This window comes from Microtus pennsylvanicus, chromosome 11, assembly GCF_037038515.1.
Source record: "Microtus pennsylvanicus isolate mMicPen1 chromosome 11, mMicPen1.hap1, whole genome shotgun sequence".
In the NCBI taxonomy this organism is placed as follows: Eukaryota; Metazoa; Chordata; class Mammalia; order Rodentia; family Cricetidae; genus Microtus; species Microtus pennsylvanicus.
Genome location: NC_134589.1, coordinates 86,660,100 through 86,681,480, shown reverse-complemented (window position 1 = coordinate 86,681,480; position 21,381 = coordinate 86,660,100). Strand labels below are relative to the sequence as shown.

The window sequence follows — 21,381 nt, the reverse complement described above, 5'->3', positions numbered from 1 at the left end:
GACAGGCACAAGTAAATAGGTCAGTTTTCCACACTTAGTCCACACTCTTTGTATACGCACATCTATACAACCCTCTAGAAAGGCATGTCCACTTGTAATTGTAGTAAATATAAGATAATTACTTAGAAGCAATCTCTACCTACTTTTTTGTCTATTTTACATGATTCTATATTTCTTTCTGGAGCCTCTCTCTGAAACCACGTCCCATTTCCTATATTAGAAGACAGCCTCTGTAACTTCTGATCTCCTAAGACACACTTAATTCTTTATCCTGTCCGGATGGGAGGGAATCTGTAGCATGGTAAAGGATGAGATAATAGGGCTGGAGAGATGGCTCAGTGGTTAAGAACATTGCCTGCTCTTCCAAAGGTCCTGAGTTCAATTCCCAGCAACCACATGGTGGCTCACAACCATCTGTAAAGAGGTCTGGCGCCCTCTTCTGGTCTGTAGGCATACAGACAAAACATTGTATACATAATAAATAAATAAATAAATATTTAAAAAAAAAGGATGAGATAATAACCCGGGAATGAAAATCAGCCGTGACATTTCTGTTTTTCCACTGTGTCAAGCATGCTGTTTTTATATAGATGGAATTTCATGTGGCCAAAGCTGGTCTTGAACTTGCTATATAGTGGACATGAGCAGATCCCTCTGCCTCCACTTCTAGAGTGCTGGGATTATAGACATATATACCATCATGGCTGGTGTTATGTGGTGTAAGGAAATCAAGTCAAGGGCTCTATCGTGCTAGGCAAGTATTTCATAAACTCAGTTACATTCTTAGCTCGCTCTTTTCACATAGTTAAGAAGTTTCTTTGCCCAATTTTCAATTGGTCCTATACACTAACCTAATTGATGAAAACTTTTATCTTCAAAGGCAACTCCTTGAAGTGCTAAGATCTGGTTTTAACTCAGAGCAGGCAATATTTGCAGGAACAGCCTAAATCCTGTTTCTGTCCAAGTTTTCTATCTTGTAATTTAGTCATAAACATGCAAGAGCCCGACTGGTATAGCAAACAGTACACAGGAGCTCAGGAAACATATTCTTCTGTCAGTAAGCAAACAAAAATGACTTTTTAAGGTAATTTCAACCAGGAGGAAACACTCAAATAATGCAAAATGTAACACATGAGGTTTAGATTGACAATCTTCTACTTATTAGCTTTGTAGATAATCACTCAAAAACATTTTTATTTAATAAATTAATTCTATAACTTTAAATTACTTTTTGACGGTCTCTATTCCTCATCTATATAAGAATACAAAGAATAATGTAAAAATCAATAATAATATGTGAGGCTGGAAAGATGGCTCAGTACTTAAGAGCAAGTGCTCCTTGCAGAGGACCTGGTTTCGGTTCCTAGGACACATGGTGGCTAAAAACCACCTAACCCCAGTTAGATCTGGGGGATCTAACCCATTCTTTCTTCTGACCTCTAAGGGCACCAGTCATGTATGGGATGCACAAACATACAAGCAAGCAAAACACTCCAACACAAAAATAAGTCTAAAACAAAAATACCACCACTAATCAGGTAGGAATCTAGAGGGATAGTTGGGGCATAGGTTCTGAAGTTCAAGATTCGTGGGATTCAGCCAACCACAAAATGACTGCAATAAGTTGATTAACCTTTAAAACTTGGCTTTTTAAAAGACTATAGGATGAGGATATATGTAGGACCTACTATTTGGGAGCTTTTGAAATGGTGAATTCAAACGGAGTATGCAGGACAGTCCTGACACAGTAAAATCCCCACTCACATAAGCTGCTGTGGCTACTACTGGCACGTGCTAAGAGGACCGTCCTTTTCCTTGCAATCTTATGTGTAAGGCAGTCCTTATCAATTCTTCCTGTAATGACTGCTCTGGACCGAATGCTGGAAAACAGATGCGTGTCCTAGGTTACATGTGAAGAGCTTTAGTTAAATAAGGATGGCTACTGGGGAGAAAGGCAGCACAACACCCATGTATTGTCAGTAGTAGGAGCAGCAAGAATGGTCATGGGGCAGGAGATGGGGACAAAACAGAATGGCAGTTCATGATGTCTACCTGAAGGCTCATCTGATCACTGCGCGCTCAGTCCCGAAGCCCTCATCCTCATTTTACAAGCCATTGCAGATGTCTACTTCCTACTTCTACCATAAATTTTCAACACACTAGACAAGTGGATGATTTTTATTTCCATATCCAATAAATTATTGAAGTTTTTCCAATTCAGATCAGTGAATCCATCTAGTTGTCAAAGTTTTTCTCAGTACATCTATACAAGGGATTCCAAAATAAAATGAAAAGTTTGTATATTATTTTAAAAATAGAGTGAGCGTGCCGAAGGAGCAGTCATTACAGTAATAACTGACAAGGACTGTCTTACATAAAAGATTATAGTGTTAGTGATCTCTATGCCAGACTCTGGGTTCTGAGTCAGGTTTTTTGTTTTAGGATGAATTATACAAACATCTGAATCTAGTTTAGCTTTTTCATCACTGATGACAAGGTAAGACCATTGGTTCAATCTATTATTGGAGAAATAAAATTCCCTTGGGAAATAATTAACATGAGTATGAAAGTCACAATGTTGATTTTGTTAGCACACACTCACTGTAACTGATCATGCCTAAAACCCATCTCTACTGACAGGAAATATGACAGAACGGAAAACAAACTGGATTGATTTGAAGTAGGGTGATTTCATGAAATATTAGTTCTCTAAAAGGATGATAGTCATATCTAGTAAAAAAACAACTACATGAAAAAATTAATGCTTCCAGCCAAGAGTTTACGCTATGAGCAGAAACTCTCTACAGGTTGGAACATGACTTAAGATAAAACTGTACTCCCAAACTTTTCCTAGACTTCAGTAGCTAAAAATGCAGAATTTGGCACCCACACCAAGAGTAATGTGTTACTATACAATGCCTAACTTTAAGAAGGTTGAAATATGTTGGACTGGTAGATGTGACATTATGGTCCATGCATACAAATGCAAATGCCCAGATAAAATGAACACTCCCAAATTTGTACCACAAAGAATGAAAACATTTCTAATGAATCAGTCAAGTGGGCCAAGAAGGAGCAACTGAAGGAAGTGGCCACAAAAACTTGTAGATAAGAAATGACAGTACAAGTTTGCATTCCCACCAGCAATGGATGAGGGTACCCCTTTCTCCACAACCTCTCCAGCAAAGGCTATCATTGGTGTTTTTTATTTTAGCCATTCTGACAGGTGTAAGATGGTATCTTAAAGTTGTCTTGATTTGCATTTCCCTGATCGCTAAGGAAGTTGAGCATGACCTTAAGTGTCTTTTGGCCATTTGAACTTCTTCTGTTGAGAATTCTCTGTTCAGCTCAGTGCCCCATTTTATAATTGGGTTGATTAGCCTTTTACGGTCTAGTTTCTTGAGTTCTTTATATATTTTGGAGATCAGACCTTTGTCAGTTGCGGGGTTGGTGAAGATCTTCTCCTAGTCAGTGGGTTGCCTTTTTGTCTTAGTGACAGTGTCCTTTGCTTTACAGAAGCTTCTCAGTCTCAGGAGGTCCCATTTATTCAATGAGGCCCTTAATGTTTGTGCTGCTGGGGTTATACGTAGGAAGTGGTCATGTGTTGTAGAATACTTCCCACTTTCTCTTCTATTAGGTTCAGTGTGTTCAGCCTGATATTGAGGTCTTTAATCCATTTGGATTTGAGTTTTGTGCATGGTGATATATATGGATCTATTTTCATTCTTCTACAGATTGACATCCAGTTTTGCCAGCACAATTTGTTGAAGATGCTCTCTTTTTTCCATTGTATAATTTTAGCTCCTTTATCGAAAATCAGGTGTTCATAGGTTTGTGGGTTAAAGTCAGGGTCTTCTATTCGATTCCATTGGTCGACTTCTCTGTTTTTATGCCAATACCAAGCTGTTTTCAATACTGTAGCTCTGTAATAGAGTTTGAAGTCAGGGATGGTAATGCCTCCAGACAATCCTTTATTGTATAAGATTGTTTTGGCTATCCTGGGTTTTTTGTTTTTCCATATAAAGTTGATTATTGTCTTCTCCAGATCTGTGAAGAATTTTGATGGGATTTTGATGGGGATTGCATTGACTCTATAGATTGCTTTTGGTAGAATTGCCATTTTTACTATGTTGATCCTCCCAATCCAAGAGCAAGGGAGATCCTTCCATTTTCTGGTGTCCTCTTCAATTTCTTTCTTCAAAGACTTAAAGTTCTTGTCAAATAGATCTTTCACTTCCACCTGGAAAACAGTGTGGTGGTTTCTCAGGAAATTTGGGATCACCCTACCCCTGGAGCCAGCAATACCACTCTTGGGAATATACCCAAGAGATGCCCTATCATACAACAAAAGTATATGCTCAATTATGTTCATGGCAGCATTGTTTGTAATAGCCAGAACCTGGAAACAACCTAGATGCCCTTCAATGGAAGAATGGATGAAGAAAGTATGGAATATATACATAGTAGAGTACTACTCAGCAGTAAAAAACAAGGGACTTCTTGAATTTTGCATACAAATGGATGGAAATAGAAAACACTATCCTGAGTGAGGTAAGCCAGACCCAAAAAGAGGAACATGGGATGTACTCACTCATATTTGGTTTCTAGCCATAAATAAAGGACATTGAGCCTATAATTCGCAATCCTAGAGAAGCTAAATAAGAAGGTGAACCCAAAGAAAAACATATAGGCATCCTCCTGAATATTAACCTTCATCAGGCGATGAAAGGAGACAGAGACAGAGACCCACATTGGAGCACCGGACTGAAATCTCAAGGTCCAAATCAGGAGGAGAAGGAGAGAGAGCACGACCAAGGAACTCGGAACCGCGAGGGGTGCACCCACACACTGAGACAATGGGGATGTTCTATCGGGAACCCACTAAGGCCAGCTGGCCTGGGTCTGAAAAAGCATGGGATAAAACCGGACTTGCTGAACATAGTGGGCAATGAGGACTACTGAGAACTCAAGAACAATGGCAATGGGTTTTTGATCCTACTACACGTCCTGGCTTTGGGGGAGACTAGGCAGTTTGGATGCTCACCTTACTAGACCTGGATGGAGGTGGGTGGTCCTTGGACTTCCCACAGGTCAGGGAACCCTGATTGCTCTTCGAGCTGATGAGGGAGGAGGACTTGATCGGGGGAGGGGGATGGAAATGGGAGGTGGTGGCGGGGAGGAGGCAGAAATCTTTAATAAATAAATAAATTAATTAATTAAAAAAACCCAAACAAACAAAACAAAAAACAAACAAAGAAATTGTCTTGGACTTTGGATATTGTTAGCTATTAACTCATATATCTCAAATGAACTATGATAAAAAGCATTAATGTTAAAGAGCTGTGGGATAGCTTTTTTTAAAAAAAATTAAACAATGCTTTATGATTTGAAAAAAATAATAAAGTAAAAATTCCAGATGTAAAAAAAAAAAGAAATGACAGTAAGTGTTCAAAAGACTGAAATCTTTGAGGATAGGTGATTAAAATAAAATTTAAGAATCACAATTCTTGCTGGGTGGTAGTGCGGTAGTCTGGTCTACAAAGAGAGTACCAAGACAGCCAGGGTTACACAGAGAAACTGTCTCAAAAAAGAACAACAACAAAAGAAAAAACAACACAAACAAATAAACAAAACAAGAATTACAATTCTTAGCAAATGCAAAGTCACCAGAATACTAAGGTACATGGCATATGTTAGCAGTTTCTGTTAAAAATCATGTTCTTTATTTGTACATGTCGGTGATGACTGTGTGAGGTTAGGGACACCATCTGCATGCACAATCCCATGAAGCAGAAAGGGTACTGGATCCCCTGGAAGTGGAGGTACAGACAAATGTGAGTCACCATGTGGGCTCTGAGAAATGAACCAGGCATTCTGCAAGAACAGCAAGGACTCTTAACCACTGAGCCACCTATCCAGCCTGATTAGCATTTTCTATCATTTTATAATTTTGTCATTAAGTTTCCAACTAAACTTACTGGGATTGAGAAATTTTCCATGGCAATGCATTTCCAATTTTGTAATTGCAATCAATCAGAACATACAATCTACATGGGAGAACTTGTTTCAAAGCCAACTTGCTTAACATCTATTTAGTAAAGCAAGGGATACTGGCACTGGGGAGCCACACAGGCCTAGGGGAAAACAAAATCCCAATAAGTATGCCAAATGTGTTTTTACATTTCAAGACTCCTTCAACAGAAACATTACGGGAAGATAAAAATTAGGAAACACTGAACTTAACTAATTTAAAAACGTTGAGAAAATATTTTGCATTTATGTTTCATAACCAAGTGCTTTTCCCACATTTGTCCCAAGGCAGCAGATGAAGCTCTATATCCACCGCTGCTAATACTAGCAATTGGAACATGCTCTTTGGCAAGGCAGAAATAAGATAATTGTTCAACATAGGCTGGCTTTTCAGAAATACTGGAAGCATTGCCTGTAATTATAGACATCTGTCACTGCTAGCCACTCAGTACTAACCCTGACATCAATATACAACCATAGCACTAAACTGCCCGCAGGCACAGCAATGGAGACCAGATACGCTAGGCAGGCAATCATCTGCTTCATCCAAACTATCTGTCAAAGGTTCCCAACCACAAATAGCTCTTACATTTTGTATCCTTAGGATAATATGTTGATTTATTTTAGATTCTCTAATATTTACAGTCTAGGCCATCTACTAAAATAAAGAAACAAAACTTATGGCTAATGGAGGCAGTTACTGTTCACAGTCATCATAAAAGGTCATAGCTCAACCCTCAAATGTTAAAAATTGATGGCAGCTTTAACCATGTGCCATCATACAGATGTTTCCTTTTGTAGAGGCAATTATTTTCAATAGCAATTCAAAATGGTAAATACAATCTTTTATCAGCAAGTATGTTCTCACACTGATCTAATAGAAATGCTCATATTTTAAAGCATTTTTTGATACATAACTATGAGTTTCAGTGTTACATATGGAAGAATTCAGATTGTTACTTTGGGTTTAGCTTTACAAATAGAACCTTATCTGGCTTTTAATTGTGTGTGTGTATGTGATGAGGTGACTAAAAACTAGTAAATAATATTGAAGGCTAAAATGCGTGGTTAATGAATCAACTAACATATAATTTCACTCTGTATAAAACTCGCAGAAATACACATGCACATCTGTATTTCTGAAAGCCCAAAGACACACTATAGTTTTAAACGCCACTCTTTTTTTCTCTCTTAAGCAGCTTTGGAAGCAAACAGAAAATTATTAGACATTTAGGTTAATTAGGAGTTAAGATGTACAATTATCATGTGTTACTAAAAACTCAGATATTTCTTGGTCTGATTGCAACAGCCTGGACTGAAGAAAAACTATTAATTACAGAAAGACAGTTAGCTACAAGTGAGCTGCATTTTAAAAACCTCCTTTAAAATACAATTGCTAAATGCCTTACAGTGCTGTAATGTGAGACAGGTTCAAATCTTATTACTTCACTGAAATTAAAACCTAAGTTTTAATACTGCTCAAGTCGAACAATGATTCCACACTTTATTGCTTTTGAAATCCCTTGATGATCATAGGGAAAAATGCCCCGGAGAAAAAAAGACTGTTTTCGATAAACAGAAAATACAGTTTGCACTCTTAGCCTCTTTGTCATCACAAAAAAAGGATTTAATGCCAATTCTTTAAAAAAAGACTTTTCCCCCACAAAATGTGCACCTTGTGTGCCATTTGTAAAATCAGTTCACTTTCTTTTATTTATTACTGCAGCGCGGCAAGGCAATAAAGCAGCTACCGATAGCTAATAAATTACATGCCTTTTAAAACAATTCTCTTGCTACAAAAACATGTAACTACAAAGGTTTACATTTACATGGTACAGCACACAAAATGTCTGTATTTGTGTCCTATTAACCATCTTAGCAAATTGTGTACTTTTGCCAAATAGCTGATAGGAAAAACATGGTCCAAAAATGTGTACAACATGCAGTAAAAGCTGCTCATGAAATCCATACATGCATGCTATTTGAACTTTCCAAAAACACATCCAAAATAAACTTAAAAATATTATTTCTTTTACCAAATGTATTTAAGGTTTTCTAACTAGGATTAATTTAAACTTTGCTGAGTAACTGAAAGCTAAGAAGACATCTTTTTTAATGCATTCTTTTAAAAATTATAGCTCCTAGCACTTACCTAAAACAAATTTAAAATGGCGAGATTACTGGATTTAAGACAAAACACCCACTTGGTTTATACAGACTGTATTTATAAAAATGTGGTTACTTAGTGCTCATATCAAATGCATTTTATTTCTCTCTCTCTCTCTCTCTCTCTCTCTCTCTCTCTCTCTCTCTCTCTCTCTCTCTCTCTCTCTCACACACACACACACACACACATTTTGAATTATGTTCACATATCCACATAAACTGCCATTAAAACTTTATTTTGTGAAAATTAGTTGACCCCCCGTGCCCGGCTCTCCTGTGTAGTTTGAGAATATCTGTACTCCAATTGTAGGATGAACCTGTTAAGATAATAAAGGTATTTGCTCAATGCTTTCCTCCTCTAACCTCATGATAAGAATATGGTTATGAGGTAATGTGCTGTTTTTATTATTAATCTCCTCTATTTCCTGTAATAGCTATAATAGCTGTGGCTTTTTGTTCCATACCTACAAAATTTCAACTTGTTTAATTATGTATGATGAATACTGCTTCAATTTTCAAAGTACAAACAACTCAGTTTCACTTCATCTCTTTTTCAAGATGACTAAAGTTTATATTCTGTAGTGCTTTGTTTTTTCCATTTCCTGTTTTATGAATCAGCCTGATTATTATAATCAATAATTAGGACATTGCAGAAGATTTATAAATTTTTAATTTTATTTATTATTGTGCATGTGCACGTAATCTGTGTGAGAGCAGGTATGCAAGTGGTACAATGTGTATGAGGAGGAAGAGGGAGTTCCTAGAGTTTGGAAACTCAGGTCATCAGGCTTGCATGGTAAGCTTTTTCAACTGCTGAGCCATCTTACTGGCCTGGTAAGTGTTTTTAAAGAGTTCAATGAAGTGAGTTTATTTTTTCATGTCATTTATAAGGTAATCATTACTCTCACTAATGATATTCTACTAATCTACACTTCTCTATGTTTGCATGTGTGTGTATGTATATATGTAGGTATTTATATATATATATATATATATCAATAAACACACATGAATAAAACCCTAGTGTATTTAACTTGTTTGTGCTTCTTTCTAATAGTATATGCTTGTATTTGCTGAAATCATGATCACTCCCCATACTATAGTTGATCATAAATATTAATATTCTCAGTGAAAGAAAAAGAACAAAATACTTAACAGGTTCACTCACACTGTAGTACCGTGAATTCTAAGAAAATTTTCTAGTGGGTGCTATTTCATTCGGTGCATGGAAAACAACCTTAACATATACTTAGCACCTATGTTACAGAATAGAAGCAGTGTATGCTTCTGGTTTCAACTGAGAGAAGGAGCGAGAATTCACTTGCTTTAACTAATCTTCTTAGATGGAATGTTAGTTGCTGTCAACCTCCCTCATTTGATAAACAATATGACCTGAATTGACATTATAATTTGCTTCTGTGAATAGGGAAGTGGAAGGTGTGAAGCTGCAGTGACCCACCTGCTCCAACATACAATTCCTAATACTTCCTTACATGTTAATATTGTACAGGTGAGAGACAAGACCACAAAAAACTTCAGACATCCTCAGGGAATCTTCCCCAGCACTTATGAGTATTCTCACAGGTTTCTACTGCTTTGCACATCACATACAAAACATATCACATTGAGTAACAATTTCCTATTGGTTTTAAGTTCCTCAGCAGTCTGTGATGGCAGGATGAACTTTCTCTAGTCAAAACTGTAGCTGCCCCCTAGCACACTGTAGGCAACTAAATATATTTGCAGTGATCAGTATATGTATCATAAAAGAAAAACAAAAACAAAAAGCAACACGTGGGCTGGAGAGATGGCTCAGAGGTTAAGAACACTGACTGCTCTTCCAGACGTCCTGAGTTCAATTCCCAGCAACCACATGGTGGCTTACAGCCATCTATAATGAGATTTGGTGCCCTATTCTGGCCTGTAGGCAGACATGGAAACTAACACTGTATACTAAATAAATAAGTAAATATTTTTTTAAAAAAGCAACACGTTTCTTGTCCAGAATAACACTTTCGTAGCCAACATAATAATCTTTTCCTAGTTTACAATTATTAACAACAAAATACTACCTGGTCTAAGCTGCTATCTTCCAAGGCAACACTGAGGAATCAGCAATTCCCATTTCAATCCAGCAGGATCAGAACAAAATTTCTCACCACTCAAAACACTGAACACCACCTTCTGCCTGATCGGGAACAAATCAGTCACAAAGAAAACAGTTGATAAGGTAGCCTTGTCCTAGTTGTGGTCATAAACCCAAGTTATGCACTGCTATTTCTCTTGCCCTCAAGAATCCTAAACATAGGGCCGGGCGGTGGTGGCACACGCCTTTAATCCCAACACTGGGGAGGCAGAGGCAGGCGGATCTCTGTGAGTTCGAGACCAGCCTGGTCTACAGAGATAGTTCCAGGACAGGCTCCAAAACCACAGAGAAACCCTGTCTCGAAAAACCTAAAAAAAAAGAAAAAAAAAGAATCCTAAACATAGTAAGAAAATGACACATGGCACAAAATATTTAAGGTACAAGATCAGGAATGACAGATCATCATTGAGTAAATTTAGAGAGTCGGGCAGAGCTAAAGTCAAATCTTTTGTTATTTTTATTGTGTTTGTGTCTGTATGCTGTGAGTGGGCATCAGTGCCACGGTGTGTGTGTGTGGTGGGGGAGGTTAGAGAGCAACTCAGAGTTCATTCTCTCCATTCACCTTTACATGGGTTCAGGGAATCAAACTCATGTTTTCAGGCTTGCGCAGAGAGCCCCTTAACTTACTGAGCCATACAGGTGGCAACTAAGGTCAAATCTTGTGATACCATTTCCCAGCTGTGTATTCTTAGCTAAGTACTTTTCTGTAGAATTGGGGTTAATAACACTTTATGAGATTAAATGGATGTAAAGGTTATCAAAGTGTTTCCCATGAGATGAACTATAAACAAATGCTAGCACTATCATTATTATTTAAATGAACTTTAATAGACGACTCAGTGAGAACTGTCAAGTGTGAAAGCTCGAATGGGCCTGGTATGTTGAGAGAACAATGTGGTCCAAGCTGAGGATGGAAAGAAACAGATCAGAAGTGAGGATGGGGACTAAACCTGGATAGTAGGTCTTAGATTATGGAAGGCATTACTCACAGAGAGTACTGGTGTTTTGTGTTAGGGGAGCAGGTAGCAGGGAATTCTTTAAGTGTGTAAAACGAAAATCAAAATGTAGTTTAGGATTTATCTATCTACAGTGCACATCATAGACAGGGGTGAATCATTTTAATTCTGGGACTCTCTGCTGTTTCTGATACCATACCATGTGTTCCTTTTCCTTGATATCCTGGCCTTTACAGTGTGTGTGTGTGTGTGTGTGTGTGTGTGTGTGTGTGTGTGTTTGTGTGTGTGTGTGTGTGTGATTTTCAGTTTAAGTTTCTATTTTCCACATTTTTGCACTGTGGGTACCTTCCACTCCATTACCTATTCCTTGGGGCAGATCATCTACTCAAACGAGTTCAATTAAATATGCACCAAATTGAGCCTTAACCCAAAGCTTTGAAAGCAGGTACTGAATGTGAAAATGGGACTCTTAATTGCTTAGAAGAGTAGGGTAGAAAAATACCAGAATGAGAAAACTGACATTTTTGCCTCTTTCCCAGAATCAGGGAAAAATCTAAGATAGGCTAAGAGGTAAAAGGCCAAAAAGTAGAAGTCAGTAATTAACTATTTAAGGACTTGTCAGTTCAATGGCTCACCTAGTCATTACTCTCTTGGGAAGGTGCCAATGAACTATTCTCTTCCCATGAGTTTTAATTTAAAAAGGTTAAAGAGGTAACTCATATATTTGTATACTTTCTAGTTGTGGAGTCTTTAGTCCACAGACTACTAACCGGTTTTTATAGTTAGTGCCACTAGTTTGGAAAAAAAAAATACCTCCATAAACTTTATTGGTCATTACGGGAAATAGAACTTTGTATTTTTTCTAAAATTAATGTAGATTCAAGAACTCAAATTTAAATATTCCAGAAAAACTCTCATCTTACTAATATCCCTGAACAATGAAAAAAAAATAACAATAAACACCTTTCTTCTTTCCCTTTAGCTTGGAAAGCTGGAAAGCTGAAGGGACCTGGGGCAATCATGATGCTGATTTCCAAGGGTGCTCTGCTCTTAGTAAGTATGGACCACATCTATTAGCACTGCTCTGAAATAAGTCAAATTGAACCTTTCTCTATGGCATCTGTGGGACTGGTTTTCATAGGCTCAATTTCTAGGCAGTCTAAAGTATGTAGCCATAGTCATTTGATTCTAACTGGACTCTTGAAAGTACTTGGCACAGTATAATATACTAAAAACAGAGTGACTGAACATAGTGATTTACATGTTTCTTCTCATTAAAAGGGGGCACAAGTGACAGTGTTAGACTCATAAGAAAATCAGGATCAGGAGAGGTTCAACTGGTGAAGTGCTTGCTGCGCAGGCATGAGGACCTCAGTTTGTTCCCAGCTGAGCAGAGCAGGGCAGACCTGGAAACCCAGAACTGAATTGGTAGGGACAGGCGGATCCCTGGGTTTGTTGTCTGCAAGCTCCAGGTTCAGTGAGAGACCCTATCTCAAAATCCAAGGTGAGCTTAACTGAGGAAGACACCTTCCCTGACCTCTGGTTTCCATGAGCGCTGGTGTGTGAACATGCACACGTGCGACACATACATATTCAAAGAAAGTTACATTCTGTAAATGTTCCTTTTCTTCCTTAAGTAATTAAACATTTTGTTAATTTTCAAAAGAGAAGAAGCATGGAAGATCAAGTACCAACTATTTAACAATCAATGAAAAATCTAAAATGTTCAAAGACTACCAAAGAACAGAAAGGAGACAGGAGCTTCACAAACCAACAAAGTGAGCTCATTTCCATCTACATAAAATAAACTGTCTCTGACAGCTTTTAAAGAGACTCTCTACAACATACCAACTTATGTCTTGGACTTGAAAACATCTTGACAAGCAGTATAGAGAAGCCAGAGAAACCACAGAGTCTGTATATCTAGTCTCAAGTGTGACCCAGGAACAACTTCTACAACTTGTCTGAAAACCACTTTATCATCTACAAGATGAAGGTGATAATGCCTATCTTCAGAAGGCTGAAGCAGACTTTCTATTACTGTGAACAAAATGTCTAATATGGGAGAAATTACACAATAGAAACTTTATAAATTCTAATTTTAAAATTGAGAATAAAAGTGGTATATCTAGAAAATAAGTTTATAAGGAATTAGGATCTTTCACCAAATCGTGTGTTTACCTTCTTCCCTTCCCCCTTTCAAGAAGAAGGAACTTGCAAATCACTTATATTAAATACATTGTGATTATCTGAGAATAAGCAGTCTAAATGAGAGAAAAACATTTTAACCCCACAACATAAACACACTACACTTAAATTAAAAAATAATTATTCTCCCAGGGATTAAGATGGAATATCCCAAATCACAGGCCATGAAAGAGTGGCATGGATTCCTAGATTATTGTGATACAAACCACTTACTAACAAATTTTGTTTTCTTTAATTCTAGACCACTTTTAATGATGTTTAAAATGGCAGAAAGTAGATAGGGAGACTAAAAAACCAGATGGTTTAGGCCAGCTGAATACAGAAAAGCAGGTGCTTAGCAAAGCAGAAGCATTTGCCAGTTTGCCAACTGCTGGTTCCAGCTTCCACATCCGGCCTGTCTCCCCTGCAGTCTCTGCATCTGCTTTCTGGTGATCATGTGATACAGTCAACTGATGCAGAAGACTAATAACCTGAAACTTAAGAGCTTACTGAGGCCTTCATGGAAGCTGCTACCATTTTATAAAAGTCCCTCCTTACCTTACTATTTTAACTGTAAAAGGATGAAAAAATTCTTTCTTTGAAATTAGGACTCAGTCTTATACTTATTATAATTATTTTAAAAAGAACAAAAGAAGAGCACCTTAAAGTCTTGCACAAGGAAAACATTAATAGATGCATATTAGCTCAAAGTTTAAGCCGTGTCTGTAGGTTATAGACTGTATTATTCAAGTGTAATGGAAGAAGAAATTACTACAAATTAGCTTTCAGAAATACAACAGTAATCAGTCCTACAGCACGCAAAATCAAACTACATATTATTTTAAAAAGAAAACAAAAAACCCCGTTTTCAGTTTATCCATGAAAAAACCACACTGACAATTTCAAAGGAGCTCATGATATAATTGAAAGAAAGCTGAATACAAAGAATCAAAAAGAATACAGTGCATAGTCATGTGACAGAAAAACAGAAAATGCTATTTTCCTGCTTTAGATTCCCTTCTTGATGTGATATGGGATTTGGAGATGGGTGAAATTCCATATATATAAGCACATATGGAGTGTGTGACTTGGTACTTTAATGGGCACTTGTAAAAAAATAAGCATAACGTGCACTTCAATAAAAAGACACAGTATGTCTCCAAAAAGAGTCATAGATGCTGAGAGTGGACACTGGTAGTTATCAATCAAGGAAGGAGACCTTGATAGAGCCATTGGAGAACAAACCTTATCCAACTAATAAGATTAGCATGTAAAGCTGTATAGACTATATATGGTAAGCAAAGAATCCATGGCCAGAGCTAGTCTACTTACTAGCAATCAGCTAGTTATCAGCAAGCAACTCTCCAGTTTTTAACCACTTCCTGTGTGTACAAGGACGGGATCATGGACGGTAGCAATGAAGGACCGTGAGCAGCTATTGTTTATTGAGTGCTCACGAAGTAAAAGCATTATGTGCAGCACTTTAAACCCATGTTATCAGTTAACAACATGATACTCTTATGATGCAGGTGTAGACATATCACAGTTTTACTACTGAGGAATCATTATATGTCTATAGCAGGGTGGTGGTGGAGCACGCCTTTAATCCCAGCACTCAGGAGGCAGAGACAGGAGGATCTCTGTGAGTTTGAGACCAGCCTGGTCTACAAGAGTTAGTTCCAGGACTGTCTCCAAAGCTACAGAGAGACCCTGTCTCGAAAAAAAAAGTCTGCAAATGACACCCCGAATCCAAGTCAGAATAATTATGAATAACTCCAAAGGCCATATTCTTAACCAATTATTCATATATACATATATGAATGCTCTGAAAAGCACACATATATAGGTATATCAATGCTAGATAGAATTTGATGTAGGAGGGTCTTCTGTTTTGTGTTGATTTCATTGGTTAAATAAAGAAACTGCCTTGGCCTTTTGATAGGACAGCAGCTTAGATAAGCGGAGTAGACAGAACAGAATGCTGGGAGAAAGAAGGCAATGTGGCAGACGCCATGGCTCTCCTCTCTGAGATGGATGCCTGTTAGACTCATCCCGGTAAGGCACAGTCAAGTGGCGATACAGATTATTAGAAATGGGTTGAATCAATATGTAAGAGCTAGCCAATACGAGGTTAGAACTAATGGGCCAGGCAGTGTTTAAATGAATACAGTTTCTGTGTTACTATTTCCGGGGCTAAGCTAGCCGTGTGGGAGCCGGGTGGGACAAAAAGCAGGCCTGCTCGCCTCATCATTACAAGAATTAGATACTAAAACTGCTTACAAAGGCTATCAGATATGGTTTTATATTTATATATCAAAAATTCATTTTCTTTAAATAGGGTCCCCATATTGATAGCCTAGTATTTAAAATAATTTCTTACTGAAATCAATTTATACTTCTCTTTGGCTGCTTAGAAGAGTGTATAGTAGTTAATTATTCCTCTGCTTTTCTTACCTATCATCAGAAAATAGCAAATATTCTGCAATGCATATGTCAGTAACTGCTAAGCTAGAATTCTTCAAACTTAGTATTACTGACATTTGGAGCCAGATAACTCATAGTGATGGAGCCTGTGTTGATCCCTATGAAATGTTTAATAGCATCCCTAGCCTCTACCTATAAGATGCCGATAGCAAAATGACAATCAAAGTCTTCTAATATACTTCAATGTCTTCTAGACAGGGAAAGTCGCCTCTGGAAAGAACTATTGCCTATACTAAGCAATTTAAACAAACTCATTAATTCCATGTTTATATCTATCAAAAGTAAGTGCTATCATTATTCTAGTGTACAAATGAGGAACGTGAAAGTGTAAGGAGGAGTGGCACTGAGGCAGAGAAGCTGTTGAGGCACCAGCAGGTCCACTGCAGAGCTGCACCTCTATCCAGTATACCACGCTGCTTTGCTAACAAAATCCAAGCTGGGCTTCCCAGTTCAAAGAAGTAACTAGTGTAACCTGGTATTACTAGCCAACAAAAGAGTTAAAACCCAAAGGGCTGGAGAGACAAGTCAGTAGTTGAGAGTGCTTGCTGCTTTCATAGAGGATTCTGGTTTGGCTGCCAGCATTCACATGGTGGTTCACAATTCCAATTCCCTAACACAAGTTCCAGGGAACCCAATGCTTTCCTCTGACCTTTGTGGATACCAGATAGGACATGGTGAACAGACATACATGCAGGAAAAATACTCATAAAATAAGTAAAACTAAAAGAAGGATCAGTACAGCACAGATAATTCAGGTTTTGGGGAGTAGAGATGTTATAGACTTCTTTGTAGATCGGATCAAAGATGCTGGTGGGTTTTCACAAAAAAACAAACACTTCTTGTGTTATTGGAAAGAACTTGAGTTTAATGCCTGTCCCAAGATGCCAGGCTCTCCTCTTTGAAATGAGGATGAAAGTACTTACACAAAACTACTTGAACTAGTCAGCAGGAAGACAACTTGCACAGGAAAGCTACACAGTAATGGTATTATTTCACTCACCAAGGTCTATTTTCTCATTCTGCCTTTTCTACAAAAGGCTTTCCCCATGTCTCAGTTAGGGTTTCTATCGCTGTGAAAAGACACCATGACCATGGCAACTCTTATAAAGGAAAACATTTAATTGGGTGGCTAACATTTTCAGAGATTTATTTAATTTTTAACATGGTGAGACACGGAGGTGTACAGGTAGACATGATCCCGGAGAAGTTGCTGAGAGTTTTCCATCTTGTGCAGGCAAAAGGAAGTGTTCTTAGCTACGGGGAGGAATCTTGAGCATATACGAGACCTCATAGTTGGTCTCCATGGTGAAGCACTTCCTCCAAGACCACACACCTACTTTAACAAGGCCACATCTCCTAACAGTGCCACTCACTTTGGAGGTCATTTTCTTTCAAACCACCACAGCTCACTTGTCAATATGCTCTTGTTTTGTACACACTGCTTATTGGCTATGTCTTTCAGTCATGCAAGTTTCTAGTTTATGCAAGCCTTATAAACTAAACATGTATCTGTATTTGCTAACTTAAATTACTGTTTGTTCAATTTACCCAAATACCTAATATGAAAAGAAAAGGGGGAGAAAGAGACGGCGAATTTAGGGTGTATCACTAAAGGTATGACTTCATGGAATTGTTGCAAGGAGCAGGGAAAATGGAAATAAAACATTTGGCATTGCGTGTTACAGGTGATTAAAAAAATGTTGACTCTTTCTCCTGTGACCTATTACACAAAAGAGAGATTTTCCTCTAAAAAAATGCTGTCCTATGGGTATCTAATACCCACTTCACTAACGAAATAATTAAAGGAATTATATTTCCCCCTATGTTTTGTTAGTTCCTAAAGGAGAGACAAGATATATATAAACTTAAAGAAACATTAATTTCTATGAAATAATGTATAAGCTAAATATACGGCTTATTGAATGGATATAATAGCTCTATAACTGATTTTTGTTTATTATGCAATTTCTATTGCTACAATAAAAAGGGGGGGCAGAGACAAGCTCCTGATATGTTATCCAATCCCAAATGGTCAGCTGTAAATACATATACATACGAGCAACACTAACTGGACCCAGTAGGTCATATATATATGTATGTGCACATACACACAATAGTAAAGAAGATGAGGTTATAGATTTGCGAGGGAGTAGGGGTCATAAAAGGAGATGGAGAGGGAAGAATGTGGGACTTGAATTCAGGTTGTCAGATTTGGCAATAAGTGTTTTTACTCACTGATCACTAACTTTCTCTTTCTCTATCTGTCTCTCTGCCTCTCCACACACACATACAAGTGTGTGTGCATTAACACATAATCAATATTTCCCCCATGTAGTGAAAAATCTTTCCTCATCTTGCTTGCTATCTCTCCTACCTGAGCATGGTCTCTATCAATATGGTGCATCCATGGGCTGATCACATCATTATAGCTCTGTGCCTTCCTTTCCCTCAGCTGGGAGTAATCACTACCCTCTCTTTTCGACGTGGAACCATCATCTCTATCTTTTAGACTAGTCCAAATATAATTTCTCATATGATATTTCTCTCTCTTTTAGAAAAATTACTTTTATGTGACTTGGTGTTTTTGCCTACAAAGTCTGAGTGTGTGAGGGTGCCAGATCCCCTGAAACAGGAGCTACAGACGGTTGTGAGCAGCCATGTGGGTGCCAGGAATTGAACCTGGGTCTTCCGGAAGAGTAGCCAGTGCTCTTAGCTGCTGAGCCATCTCTCCAGCCCCATGATTCCTTTCATATGGCACTTTATAATTTTCCTTTGTCATTTAGTGTTGTCCATGTTTTGTTTACACATCTGTTTCTTCTATTGATCTAGAAGCGCTAAGCATCATTATTGGGATATAGTAAGTAAATACTTAGTGAATATATACCAAAGGAATTATAAAAAAGTACGTCACTGTAAATTCTAGTCCAAAAAGTAAAATTACCACACAAAATTAAGGACATCTATAAATTTGGGAAGTAGTAGCTTTTTCTTTATTAGTATGTGAAAAAACAATCCCTCAAATGAACAGTTACTTGGAAGGATGAAGAGCAGATCGAGGACCCCAAACACCATTCATGATAGATGATTATCTTGTTAGGTCCTCTTTTTGCCCTGAACCACAGAGTGAGCTTAGAAAAGCCTACTAGACTGTTATTGGGTCATCTATTTCTATTCCATTCTCTGATCCCATTACTGAATAGTGTTTTAAAGAAACACGTACAAGAATGATTTAATTATAAACTAACAAATATGGAATACTATATTGTTCTATCATGTAAGAACTATATTTTCCCATAGTGTACTTTCTTAAGTGCAATTGGTCTGAATAACTGCGCTACACATCTCTGGGTAACTACAGTCATCTATTCCATTAGTTGGATCAGATAAAAAAGAACCTGGAAACAGAAAGAAGACAGTCTGAGGCAACAATTAATTTTTAGGTAGAAAATATTACAATCAGCTATAACATGCTATAATTTCATTTAAAACAAAAATAGACTTTTAAGAAAATGTAAATGTGTATGTTAGCAAACGTTACCTGGCTCTGCGGTAAAGAACCCACCCGTTGCTCTATGATTCATTATTTGGAGTCTTCATTTTCTCAAACTCTCTGACACTGGTTCAATACTCACCTCACACAGGTGCTATACATGCAAAGCCTCTGAAACAGTCTTCATTCCCAAGTATTATTTCCAGTAATCTATAACTGTCTTTGCTTTGACTTGGCGAGGCAGGCAGATCTCTGAGTTCAAGGCCAGCCTGGTCTACAAGAGCATAGTTTTAGGACAGGCTCCGAAGCTACAGGGAAACTCTGACTTGAAAAACCAAAAAAAAAAAAAAAAAAAAAAAAAGAAAGAAAGAAAGAAAGAAAGAAAGAAAACGAAAAAAAGAGAGAAAAGAAAAAAGAAAAAATATGGCTATAAAGTAATGTATGTCTTATGCCAAAATGGTGTTAAGAGAAGAAATGTAGGGGCTGAAGAGATGTCTCGGTGGTTAAGAGCACTGGTTACTCTTTCAGAGGTCCTGAGTCCAATCCCCAGCAACTACGTGGTGGCTTACAGCCATCTATAGTGGGATTTGATGCCCTCTTCTGGAATAAAGTCGTACATACTGATAAGCACTCATATACATTAAATAAATAGGTAAATCTGAGAGGGGGGAGGGTGTGTGTTTGTGTGTGTGTGTGTGAGAGAGAGAGAGAGAGAGAGAGAGAGGGAGAGGGAGAGGGAGAGGGAGAGGGAGAGGGAGAGGGAGAAGAAACACAGGAGACAAGGCTTATTGTAATAAATGCTAACAGTAGTCAGTATAGACCAAGCACTAAGAATTCAGAGGCAAGGTAAGGCTATGAAAAAAGCTCATAACGGAAAAAAACCACACAATGAGTAACCACAGAAGGAAAACAGGTCCAAGAAAACAGGGAAAGTTAGAGGAAAGCAGGGAAATGGTGGCTGGGGAAGATCTGGAGCAGCGGGTAACTACAGAATTCTTTAATAGGAAGGACTCAGCCTTGCAGTGGCATGTACTTCCAGTACCAGCCTCTCACAAGGCTGAAGCACGATCACTTCAGCACAGGAGCTCAAGGTTGGCTCAGGTAGGCACTGGGCTTCTTTAGTGTGTCAGAGTTCTAGTTTGCAAAGAAACACTGCCAAAAGAGAGGGCACTGCTGCCCCGCCCCGTTCGTCTGCTTTTTGAAGTACTGAGTTTCAAACCCAGAACTCTGTATTCAACAAGGCAAGACTGACTTAACTACAAACCTGCTCTCTGATGGCTGAAACAAAATAAAAACAAACTACATACATAGAAAAAATAATGGCTTTTATGAATCACTCAGATATTTCTCCTAATGTAAGCATCTGACAAAACATTGGCACAAGCAAGACAAACTACAGGCTTACTGAGTTTCAGCTGGGTCTCCACCACAGGACTTTTTGCTGTAGTTTTTTGTCCTACGACTGAATCCAGGATTATACCATATTGCCATCCTTCCTCAGTCTATCCTTGCTGTAATTTTGAAAAATACTGGGCAATTATTTTCTAGGATGTGTCTTAGTTTAGATTTGTCTGATATTTTTTCTTGACTGGATAAAAGATATATATTTTTACCAAAAATACCCAGGATAGTAAATGTCATAGATCTTAATTTATGAGGTTACTCTTCATCTCAAGATGAAGTAAAGTCTGGAGTAACTATTTTCCTCTTGTAATTAATAAATATATTGTGAAATATGCCCGATTCCTTGTGGACACCAATAAAGAAATCCGTTTATCTTTAAATTTATGTTTGTTAATATTAGCATCCATTACCACTTCTATTAGTGTGTTATCCTATCAACGATCTTATATTTCTTTTATTCCAGTGTATTTATTTGAAATCAACAAATAAAATTTGCTGCATGCTGCAACTTAATTAAT

General features: G+C 37.8%; 1 protein-coding gene across 5 annotated transcripts in view; it reads right to left on the bottom strand.

The window, feature by feature from the left end:
• Positions 1 to 21,381, bottom strand: part of Ranbp17 (RAN binding protein 17) — a 335,330-nt gene that overhangs the window by 123,873 nt on the left and 190,076 nt on the right. The window lies entirely within an intron of this gene.